Source organism: Perca flavescens, chromosome 1 (genome assembly GCF_004354835.1).
Source record: "Perca flavescens isolate YP-PL-M2 chromosome 1, PFLA_1.0, whole genome shotgun sequence".
Taxonomy (NCBI): domain Eukaryota; kingdom Metazoa; phylum Chordata; class Actinopteri; order Perciformes; family Percidae; genus Perca; species Perca flavescens.
In genome coordinates this window covers 8,256,986-8,268,187 of record NC_041331.1, presented here as the reverse complement: position 1 = coordinate 8,268,187, position 11,202 = coordinate 8,256,986, and the positions used below count along the sequence as shown (strand labels likewise).

The 11,202-nt window shown below is 41.8% G+C and overlaps 1 protein-coding gene across 1 annotated transcript in view; it reads left to right on the top strand.

The window, feature by feature from the left end:
• Positions 1 to 493: 493 nt before the first annotated feature.
• cemip (cell migration inducing hyaluronidase 1) overlaps positions 494 to 11,202 on the top strand; it is a 223,074-nt gene continuing 212,365 nt past the window's right edge. The window contains exon 1 of the mRNA XM_028576118.1: positions 494 to 622. The gene's annotated coding sequence lies outside the window, so the exon portion shown is untranslated. The remainder of the gene's footprint in view (positions 623 to 11,202) is intronic.

Here is an 11,202-nt window from a genome sequence, read left to right as displayed (position 1 = left end):
CAATAGCCTACATTTTGTCCTTTCATTTGGAGGACTTCTTTGGTGACTACAGTATATTTTAGCTATTGACTGGTTGCAGAAGATGATCTAAGAACAACTTGACTATTTTAGGCCAACACAATAAATATTCACTATTTCTCCACCTGAATTATTTATGTCAGTGTGAAGAAGGCTTTGAAAACTTAAGGAAACAAGATGTACCAACAGTAACCGAACAGCTGACTGAATAAATGGTATATAAGACAAATCCAAATAAAAAAATCTTTAAAAAACGTTGTAGAGACATATTTTAATTACTTATCATCTTTATTTTGCTACGCCCCTGCAAGGTTTCCAAGGAATCAATGAAATAGGAATACACACACACACACACACACACACACACACACACACACACACACACACACACACACACACACACACACAGTGGGCGTGTCTTCCCTCCAGCTGGAGCAACTGGAGGCGGCGCTGCACCGTGCGTCTTGACCAGGAATGGCCGTGTCTCTGCGCTCCGACACCGGCCGACTCACTGACAGCGCTTCGCTCCATCACTGCACTGCTCCGAGCTGCGCGTCTCTCAGCCTCCACACCGGGGACTAGACACGGATTACACGCTAGTTCGGTAGGTCTCCATAGACTCTTTAAACATATTTTTCAGTGGCATGACTATGTTATGTGTGGTGATCTTGTGATGCATACAGAGTGGGTATTCGGGGTCGTAATGTGGCCGCTGTGAGCCACAGGTGTGCTGGAAGACATCCGTGTCGCTGAATGCGGTTACTGCGCGGGTAGCGCGTGCTACTGGGGACGGGAGCACACTTCATTCTGAGTGTGTGTGTGCTGTCACACCGCGGACTGAAGAGGGTCGCCGTCCGCACATCTGGTCAGAGTGCGGGAGCGGGCTGAACTGTTGACCGTACGCCGTCTGTCTTGCCACGACTTTGGGGGCAAAGGTAAGTCCACTCCCGGGCAGTGCGCGCTGATAGAACCGCTCTGTTTCCAGCAAACCGTCCTTGAATCCCCCGGCTGGCTTTAAAAAACAAACAGTTAATCTCGCCGTGCTCGCACCGTGTTTGCAGCTGGAACTAAAAAGCAAAAATAAATAATAATAATAATACTGTACCCTAAAACTAAGTACAGGTTCTGGGTATTTCTGAGGAGCGCAGTCTCCACCAGGATACATTGCGGGAAGCGCTGGTGTTCTATTGATGCTGCCAGAATAGCTTTCATTTGCGGGCAAGGAGATACGCCATGACCACCTTCTTTTAAAACTAAGTAGAATATGTTGTGATCTGAAACAAAGGAAGATAACTAACTTCTTTTCTTTGAATGGAGCATGTTCAGATACTGTTCGCCGCAAGTTTACAGCAGCCGTGTGCCGGTTTCCGTTCTCCTCCGCTCTGTAATGCTCCGCGGTAGTTCCGCGGTAGTTCCGCGCTACTGTTCGTCTCTAGAGGAAGCAAGTGCACTGTGCTCTCCGGTCTCCTCCTAACAGGTTAGTGGACATTTTCTCCTTAATATCCGCGTAGAAGATGTTTATCAACTGTGTTGTTTGTGCAGATGTTTATCAACTGTGCTGTCTGTGCAGATGTTTGTTCATCAGGGCAGAAGTAACATGCAGAGATAAAGAGACCAAAGTCCCCCAGTGCAACCCATACCTTAACCTTTCTTTCTGCACGTTTTCTATAGGCTATACATTTCTTACATAATTGTGTAAATGATGTGTCAAAGCCTTAGCCAGGAATATAACTGGAGAAATACTGACATATATGTTTTTACACTTACACAGTTAAATTGTTTTTCAAATTTCAACTTTCAACTTTGAAATATATCAATATCAGGCTTAAAAGCTCAATACGTGTGGAACTATAATATGATAACTCATACACAAAAATACATTTGTATTTAGTAATTCTTCCTTCCATGCTATAGAGCATTTTACAAGTACATGCAATTTTCTTCCTAACATCAGAAAACGATTTCTGTTTACCATATCATTAACTCCACAGTTGCACAGCACAGTATGAAACTGTCTTGATGTCTCTCTTTAGCGTTGTGATTATAATTGTTACAGTTACATGGCAGCTCTCCTGCCTATAGTGCCTAACATTCTTGGTAAACAGGACTCATTTTGTCTTCATTTGCAATGCAACTCATCCCTGGTGGAGGCAGCTGACAGGGACTGTGTGTTTGTGACTGCAGAATGTGGGGCTGAAGCGGAATCTTCTTGTGCTGATGGAATGATCAGCGCTGCCTCCGAGCTGTCTGTGGCTGACTGCAGTCTTCATGTGTTCCCTTATCACCATCAGCCTCCTCCAGAGAGGACGGCATGATGATGAGGAGCAGACTAGCCCTGTAACAAGCAACAGGAGAGGAGCAGGCTGGGAACGAGAGGCAGTTATGATGATGAGGAGGAGGAGGATGGTCCTGTGGTATACAATTTGTGTCTGAGTGACCTGCAGAGGGAGAGAAAGAGAGAGATAAAGACAGAGAGAGAGAGAGAGATCCCAGGCTGTGAACCTAGGATTATGCAAGCTGAGGTTTAGTGGCATTGCCTTTCATCTACAGCTGACTTTCAAATGTACATGCTGTTGTGTCAGTGTCTGTACAGGGTTACTGCAGGGTCTTAAAAAGTCTCACATTTAAAAATCAAAACTTTAGGCCTTAAAAAGTCTTAAAAGTATTGCGTTCTACGTCTTGAATCATTTTAAACAGATCTTAATTTTTCTACGTCCATGCAACGCTACCTCTAATGCTTTTTTAATTTATTTATCCCGTGGTGTTGTAGTTCTTTCTTTCGCTAGTCCCAGTATAATTTTGCTGTTTAGCCAATCAGCTTTCGTGTTATTGGCGCGAGTCTCTTTCTAATTGTACCACAGACATGAAACAGATTTTATTCTTTAGCTATGGGGAAGTGCAAGTTTAGTGATATTTGGCTTGAGAAAAATAAATTTATGGCTTAGTTTATGTTGTGATAAAGCTCTTAATTATTATTTACAATGGTCTTAAAAATGTCTTATAAGTCTTATATTTTTCTTGGTGAAACCTGCAGAAACTCTGCAGTAAGAGTATAATCACTTTGATTGTCGATGAATCTGTCGATTATTTTCCCGGTTTGGTCTGTAAAATGTCAGAAAATGGTGAGAAATGTCAGTCAGTGTTTCCCAAAGCCCAAGATGACTTCCTCAAATGTCTTGTTTTGTCCACAACTCAAAGATATTCAGTTTACTGAGTGAAGAAAATATTCACATAGTAAAGTGGGAGATTTTTGTATAAATGTCTGTTTTGCTCCTCTGGATTACTGATTGATAGGGCTGTGACGGTATAGCTTTTTTGTCTTACCGCGGTTACGAAGCCACGTATCACAGCGATATGGCGGTTAACCTCTACTCCCTTACGAGAGTAGCATATGTTAGAGTGAGAATGGCAGGGTGCCTTAAGTGCATGACGTCAGCGGCTGTGTGGTCGTGCAACGACAGCGAGCGGTAACGGAGAGTAGCGTATGAGTGCCTCTGTGAGGAAGCTCGAGAGGAATAGGGTTTGATAGCAAAGATGATGTAAAGTAAGTAAAAAAATAAACAATGAAACAACAAGCTTGAGCTTCTTGAGACACAGTCAATACTGGTGGTACAGTGAATGGCGTTTCGGCAGCAAAAAGTGAAAAGAAAAAGAATGCAGTGATGGCGGTGATGTCATGTCACCACCGGTATTGTGGTGATGCGGTTATCGTTACAGCCCTACTGATTGATAGAACTGACTGGTGATCCAATGTAATCCAGGTCATAAAATAAAAGCTTTGACATAGGACTACTCCCAAACCTACCACAAATTAATGTCGAGGCCACAGCATTTTGTGTCTCTGAATGTTTTTCATTTGGCGGGGTATTTAGTATGACTGATAATTTAAATGAGCAAAGCTGCGGTTGAGTAAATTTGAATGCACTGTCGCCTGATATTAGGCTGTTAAAGCTGCATTTTCAGTATGTCTGACAGCAATGGAGGACAGAAGAGAATGTGGAAGTTCTCTGCTGCGGAACCTGAAGTATTGGCTGAAGAAACCAGCAACGGAAATTACACACTTGTCTTCCTTCTCTCAGGAAGGAAGGCTATTGGCGAGAAAATAGCCGTAAAATACTTCTGCCGGCTCAAACTAGAGTATGGCATGAGAGAGCAGCCTGTAAAATGTTGTCACATTCTGCTGCTAATCCCCCTGACTGCCTGCTGCACAGGAGAGGATTCTTTCTTCTTGTTTGTTTAGAATAAGAGCTGTGTAGTTAGCATCAGCAGTGATGATGGAGACAGGGGCTTAATTGACAGATAGAACAGCATCACCTACAAAAACTAAAAGCTGCACTAAACAATAGATCAAATTACTGCGTAATGTTAAGGTGGTGCTTCTAAGGACGAACCCACAGAGCTCACTGTTTTGGTTCAGTCTCAGTTATGGAATGTAAAAATAATGGACGTAGCATCGGTGACGTTCTTGGCGTGTTGGATCCAGAAGTGACCATATTTGGACAAAAATCTGGAGCTGGGGAGGATGACGCATCTAATCCAGTGTTTTGTATGGTTTTAATGGTGCTGCACTAAGCTAAACGCTAAAAAGGGAAAGTTGCAGATTTTCAACCCTTTTCTGGGGGGTAAACAAAGACCTCCGGGTACTTGTTGGGTACGCCGTTCATCAGCATGTACGGCATGACGCAGAGCTGGTGGAAAATCGGCAGACTTTCCCTTAAGTGACCAAGCTAGCTAGCTAGCTAGCTAGGTTAGCAGAATGCTGAACAAGACATTTCTAGGCAAACTTTGGTTTCTAGGTCACCAAAATGTTCCAATTAACTTTAAAGAAATAAACACACAGTGAGAGAGTCAAAGTTTAAGACGAAAACACGGACACCACCCAAAAGTTGAGGTCTATTTTAATGTCTACAGTGTTAGCATTGTTAAGCCTCTGTCCTGATTGACAGGTCCTAAAGCATCCCCTGCTTTATCGTCTTATTTAAAATACATGGGACCATCATTTACAAAATGGACATCATGCTGCATTGAAGAAGACTTAAAACTAACATTGAGACCATAGACTCATGAAAGTGTTTATTGGGGTAACAACTCAAGTGAGAAGTAGGCTCATTTTCTCATAGACTTTGATAGAAATGGAAGAAACTTATTTTTGGAGCCAGTGGAGTCGCTCCCAACCCGGAAATTAGAAAGAATGCAGGTTTAAGGCACTTCAGCATTGGCTTCACTTTTCAGACCCGGAAGTTGCTGCTTCTTTTCCATCAGCAGTATGCAGTTGTTTTCAGTGGAAAAGCTCTGATAAACACACTGTACACCGCCTGCGCAGGAACAAACTGCAGACAAACACAATAGAGTGGCTGGTGAACATAGCAGAGCATTTAGCATCTTAAGAGCCAGATATTTCTCTCAGGAGTTGGTGGAGACCGGACCTAAAAGAGTGTATATTGGGCTTCATCACGTGGACACAAACATGACTCCAGATGAATTCTAATGTCTTCTAAATGCGAATTAGGCAACTGTTTGCTAACTCATTCAGCGTAATTTAAAATGGTGAAAAATGTTGTGTTATAAGCTTGTCACACCGCCCCCCAAGTGGCCAACAAATCAAGTATTGCTACTTTAAACTTCCAAAGAAAGAAAAACATACCACTGTTAACATATGCATGCTATATAATATTCCTGTTTGAGCCCACTTTAAGTTGATACTTTTGTTCAGTTAGTTATAAATCAAATGAAGATAGTGGCATATGCTCTTGGATTACTTCAAAAAAATCTAAGCATGGAAAAGCTACTGAGGGACCTTTACATATCTTAAAATACATACAAACACACACACACACACACACACACACACACACACACACACACACACACACACACACACACACACACACACACACACACACACAGTCTAAACCGTTTGGCAGTTATTGTATTATGTCTATTTAAAGCAATCCTTTTCAAATGTGAGGACCACAACTCTTGGCGGAAAAAGACCTTTCCAGTGTAGGCTGGAGTTTCCACACATACAGTCAGGGGGAAGAACTGTAGAGAGCTGCCACCGTGGATGATTGGGCCGGCAGCCAAAGGCCACAGTTTACTTGAGGAAACCATCAGCTCTCTAGCCTCAAGCCTCAATTGTAAGAGTAAAATGTGTCTCCCCTCTGGCCAGGCCTGCCTGGTGCAGGCTGCTTTCTTCTCTGCTCTGCTTTGGAGAATAAGGGCTCCATATTCGTATATGAGGTTGCCCAGATGGAATTTAGTACCTTTTTATTTACCCATCCATCAACTCTGTAATGGACTGTGAAATTGTTTAGAACAGTAGTTCTCCTGCCTGTACTTGCAACCCTGCAACAGAAGTTGCGCGACCTAACCCCCTTCCTCCAACCAGTCCATGTTCTTAATTAATTCAATGAAATGGCAATGAGTGGCTCGCATGGATAACTGGGTGTAAATTGATTCCAGGCACTGCCCTGGCAATACAACAGACAGCTGCTCATACTTGGTGTGTCTGTTGCTTTTGTGGATTGATGTGATCCAGACAGATATCCAGCCCTACCTGCATGTCCATGTGCTGCTGCAGCAGCTGCGTTAACGCTGACATTAAAATCCCACGAAGCAGCCACGTCTTGTGTTTTGTTTGGATCTCAAGAGTCCAATTTAGATCAAAGCACTGAGAAGAAGGGTGTAGTGTAGCACACACCCATGGCATTCTTCCTTATCCACTTTTTCAGTTTACCACCTTTTGCAGGCTAAGAAAAGACCCACAAGATATAAACGGTGAATGTTTTTAAATCAGCACATTGCTATAAAGGGAAAAGATGACACGCAGATTATGTTGTAGAACACAAGAAAGGAACATATTTCCTTGCCACAAACTGGCACCTGTTCACCACGTTTTATTTATAGGCAACATCAACAAGATTGGCAGGTTTTCTATGTCAGATATTTAATTTTGCTTTGTGATGTACGGTTCATGATTGGTTATTTGATCTAATGGGCTTTTCTCTGCATGCGAACAAATTAAATTGAAAATCTGTCTGGAGGTCATGGCTTCCCCTTCCTTTCAGTAGGAGCACTGGCTGCCATTATTATATGCTCTGAATTCAGTTTCCAGTCAGAGCATTCCTGAGACACATGGAGCCTGTTTGCAGCTGGATGTCTTCTCTGTGAATTCTCCTTATTCACGCAGAGCAGACTCGGTGCAGAGCAACTGCGAACACTGCCGGAGTTGTTTTGTTGCTTGAAGCGTGCGTGAAGCTGCTGCAGGGCCTTTATGCAACAGGCAAAGAATACCTCAGCGGCGATTAGCAGTTTTTAAGCAGAATCAGAGCAGACATGGAGCTGTCGACAGTGATAAAAGAGCATGCCTGTGCTCAGGAAACAGCAGATCTCAACATGATACCTCTGCAATGACCCCAATAATAATGACCTAACAGACACACGCGCACACACACACACACACACACACAAACACACACACACACACACACACACACACACACACACACACACACACACACACACACACACTAGTTACTTGGAAGTGCTACTTGTTTATCAAGGCTTTCCTCATATGAGCCAAGATATGTGTTTGGACAGGCATGTCTCATTATCCATGTACTCTAGGGTGTATGTGTGTGTGTGTGTGTGTTTTGCATGATTTCAATGATGTGATATGATTTGCAGCACACACATTACAGCAGGGAACACTGCTCAGGTTAACAAAAATAATTTGATTTGATTTGGAAAAACAAAACATAACACTGCACAGTAATTACATAGAGCGACATTAAAAATCACAGAGGATAACAAAACAATAAAGCTTAATTCCATTTGGTTAAACGATTATCATTGTTGATGTGTAACGAAAGGTGCTATACAAATAATATTGACATTGACATTGACTTATCACGCCACTAGACAAATCAGGCACAACATTAAGACAAGTGCCGACAATACAATCAACATGTAATAGCAGGTGTCAGACGGCGGGGTTTTGCTTTCGTCATAAAAAGTAAAACATTTGAATTGAAATAGAAAATTTGTAATTTGAAATTTTGTAATCATTTCTGTAAGGCCACTTTAAACATGCTCAGTGAAACAGTAGATGAATGTGTTTTTGCCCATTAGACTATGGAATCCAAAAGGAATAAAATCTATCAAGCTTTTGTAAAGCTATGATTTTCTTTTAGTCGTGATGAACATTTAACTACTTTGGTACCATGTTTGTCACAATTTTGTGAGCAGCATCTTCATATAAGTGATTCTCTTTATTCCACGTCAACCAGTTAAGATTTCTGAAATGAATAGGATCGAGATGTGTATGTGGGTAAACTTTTAATATAATATAATAAAATGTATTTTGAGCCTTTTGAAGTTGGCTTTTGAAGTGTTTATGATAATCCGGTATACCAGGAGATGGCAGCACTATCAAAATGAGATTGTTGGACTAGAGCTCCAGCTAATGTGTGAGGAATTAGTCTGTCCATAAAGGTGGCTTTTCTGGCTAGCAACCTTATACTTTGATATACCTTGGAGATGGGCTTTTAAAGCCATATTATTACCTGATAAAAACCAAGCAGGCCTGCCTTGTTGCACAATCAAAATTTTTTTTAAACTTGCATTTTCAGCTTGTACCTTGCTAGTTTGAAGTTTGTTGTTGAGAACGGAGTTAGACAACTGCAACACACATCGTTGGAACATCCGGCGATTATCCTGGAAATGTCGTTGATCCAGACTAGGTTTCACATACCCAGAAAGTAATTTGTTATCTCTAATATGCCATCACATTGATCAAATCTCAATTTGCAAATTAGTTAGGCACATTCCAGTCTCCTTGACTGTATTAGGGTTGAAGCAGAAATCTCAGAGACAGATATTTCAAATCCTGGACAGATACAATCAAAGCCAGTATGGCGAGATACTACTATGCTTGGAGCTAGTTGGCTTTCCACAGCTAACTGGCTAAATGGTCCATGTTCCTCTCTACCTACAGGCCTTAAACCTACATTGTGTAATTTTTTGAGTTGATTCTTAGCAAAAACCCCTTTGTTCTTCACAAATATGTGCTCATTCATGTGTAATTACTTCCACCAACTAATCAAAGTATTCTCGTAAGTGTAGAATCTGCCATTTAGAATCATTCAGAATACATGCTAGCGAGTCACTCGAATGACGGCATCCACGTAGCGCCTCCATCTTTAAAATACATCAGCCAAAGAGGGACATATCTCGGCCTTTCGCGCTTTTAAACTCAGTGGCACCGTGACAAATGCCAGGGGGAGATTGATCGCCAGGGAAGCAAAAGAGAGAATTAAAACGACAACGCGACAAGCAAAGCAACAAGACCAATTGGAGTGGCTAGAACAGCTGTGTGTAAACAATGGAGATACTAAGAGCTAATTTCGGGTTCGGCCACCATAGGAGTTGAAATACGCTCGCAATGGGAAGGGTAATATTCAGTTGGTTATCATATACAATTTCACCACTAGATGGGAGAAATTCTTACACAGTGTAGCTTTAAACACAGTATGCGAGTGTGTGATTACCCACCTAGGGTGAAGGAGAAGATGGGGAGAGATCAAACTGTAGTATAAAAAGGTCCAGCAGTATGTGTATGAATATAGACGGGCCATGTGAAGAGCACACTGTTTGCTGTAAAGTTAGTTTCCCCTTGGGAACTGGGAATTGTGTTGTGCTTCACTCAGGCAATCTGTAGAGTAGGATTATTGTCGAGGCATCGCTTTGAAGTGTCGCCCTGAAACACACGTCGACAGATACAAACATTTTACTGAGCGTTTATTGCCGAAATGTTTGTGCGGCTAAAGACGGCAGACTTTTAGTGGGGCATTACCATTTGTCGATAGCAGAGAAGACGGTGGCTCCGACATTTGACAATGATCCATTTCGGCAGAAGAGCATACGATTTCTTCTCACGTCTCTGTCATAGATTCCAATTACCTTCTATTTGTCTGATGCAGACATTTGCCCATTCAAAAGCCAATAGACAGCCATAGCATAATGGCCATCTCAGTGTCGAGCTTCTGCCACCTCTCCTCTCTTAAAGAGTTTTGTCAATAAACTAACACAGTCAAATGGAGGCCTCTACTCCCCTGGCTCATAATTCATTCTGATGTCAAATCAATGGCTTTAATGATGTGTATGCAGGCTGACATGCAGGGATTTATGTGCATCTGTGTATTATTTATTTATGTAATGTAGAAGTTGGTTATAATCCTGTTGTGTGTGTGTGTGTGTGTGTGTGTGTGTGTGTGTGTGTGTGTGTGTGTGTGAGAACAGTGTACCTATGTTTTAGCAAACAAGTCAGCTACTTAGATGTTGGAGTTGCTACTCCAGGTGCTCATATCCCAGGACTCAAAAAGGGTGAGAGGCACAAAGTGACAAAGTGATTATGTCAATAGCTTCCATTCTCCAATCCTTGTATGTGGTAGAACTTCTGTGCATGCGCACATCTGCCAACACCTAAATCTGGAGTTTTTACTATGCTCTACATTTGCAGAAAAATAGACTACGTTCACATGCACATAATGTTCCGTTTTTTGCCCTTAAGCTGCTTACATGGATAATGAAAGGGAATACTCCACTAATATTCCCGTTTACATGCAGCCGTGTAAAATAGTATGTTTAAAAGAAATTTCCACCGGTGGCGGACTTGTTGGAACACAGCATCCCTCTTTCAGTCCTTAAACCACCTTCTTGAAAACAAATCCAAAAACCTGTTGTTATCCAAGTCTTTCATAAAATTTAAAAGTGGCTGTGGTTCTCCTTCTTTTCTTTTGGGCATACATCTCTACCGCAGCCCTGCAAAGTGTTGGCTGCTTGGTTTGTGTCCATAGCAACGCACAAAGCTGACCGTAAGCCGCAAACAGGCAAGAGGTCTGTAAACTCATAGTCATAAATTCTCACAAACTGCGGTAAAAACCCTTATTGTGACACAGATTCTGAATGCGCTTCATACATTTTCAAAGATTGCTTTTAAAATCCGAATAATACCAGCATATCCCACATGTCTTAATCGGAAAACGCTACTGTATATTCGGAAAAGGCCTTATTCCGAATATGACTTGTATCAAATTTAGAATATCGTCATATTCGGAATAATAGTAGAATATTAGTGTGTATGTGTGAGTATTTAGCTTGCAGTTTGCTGTAAGTTGTAAAATG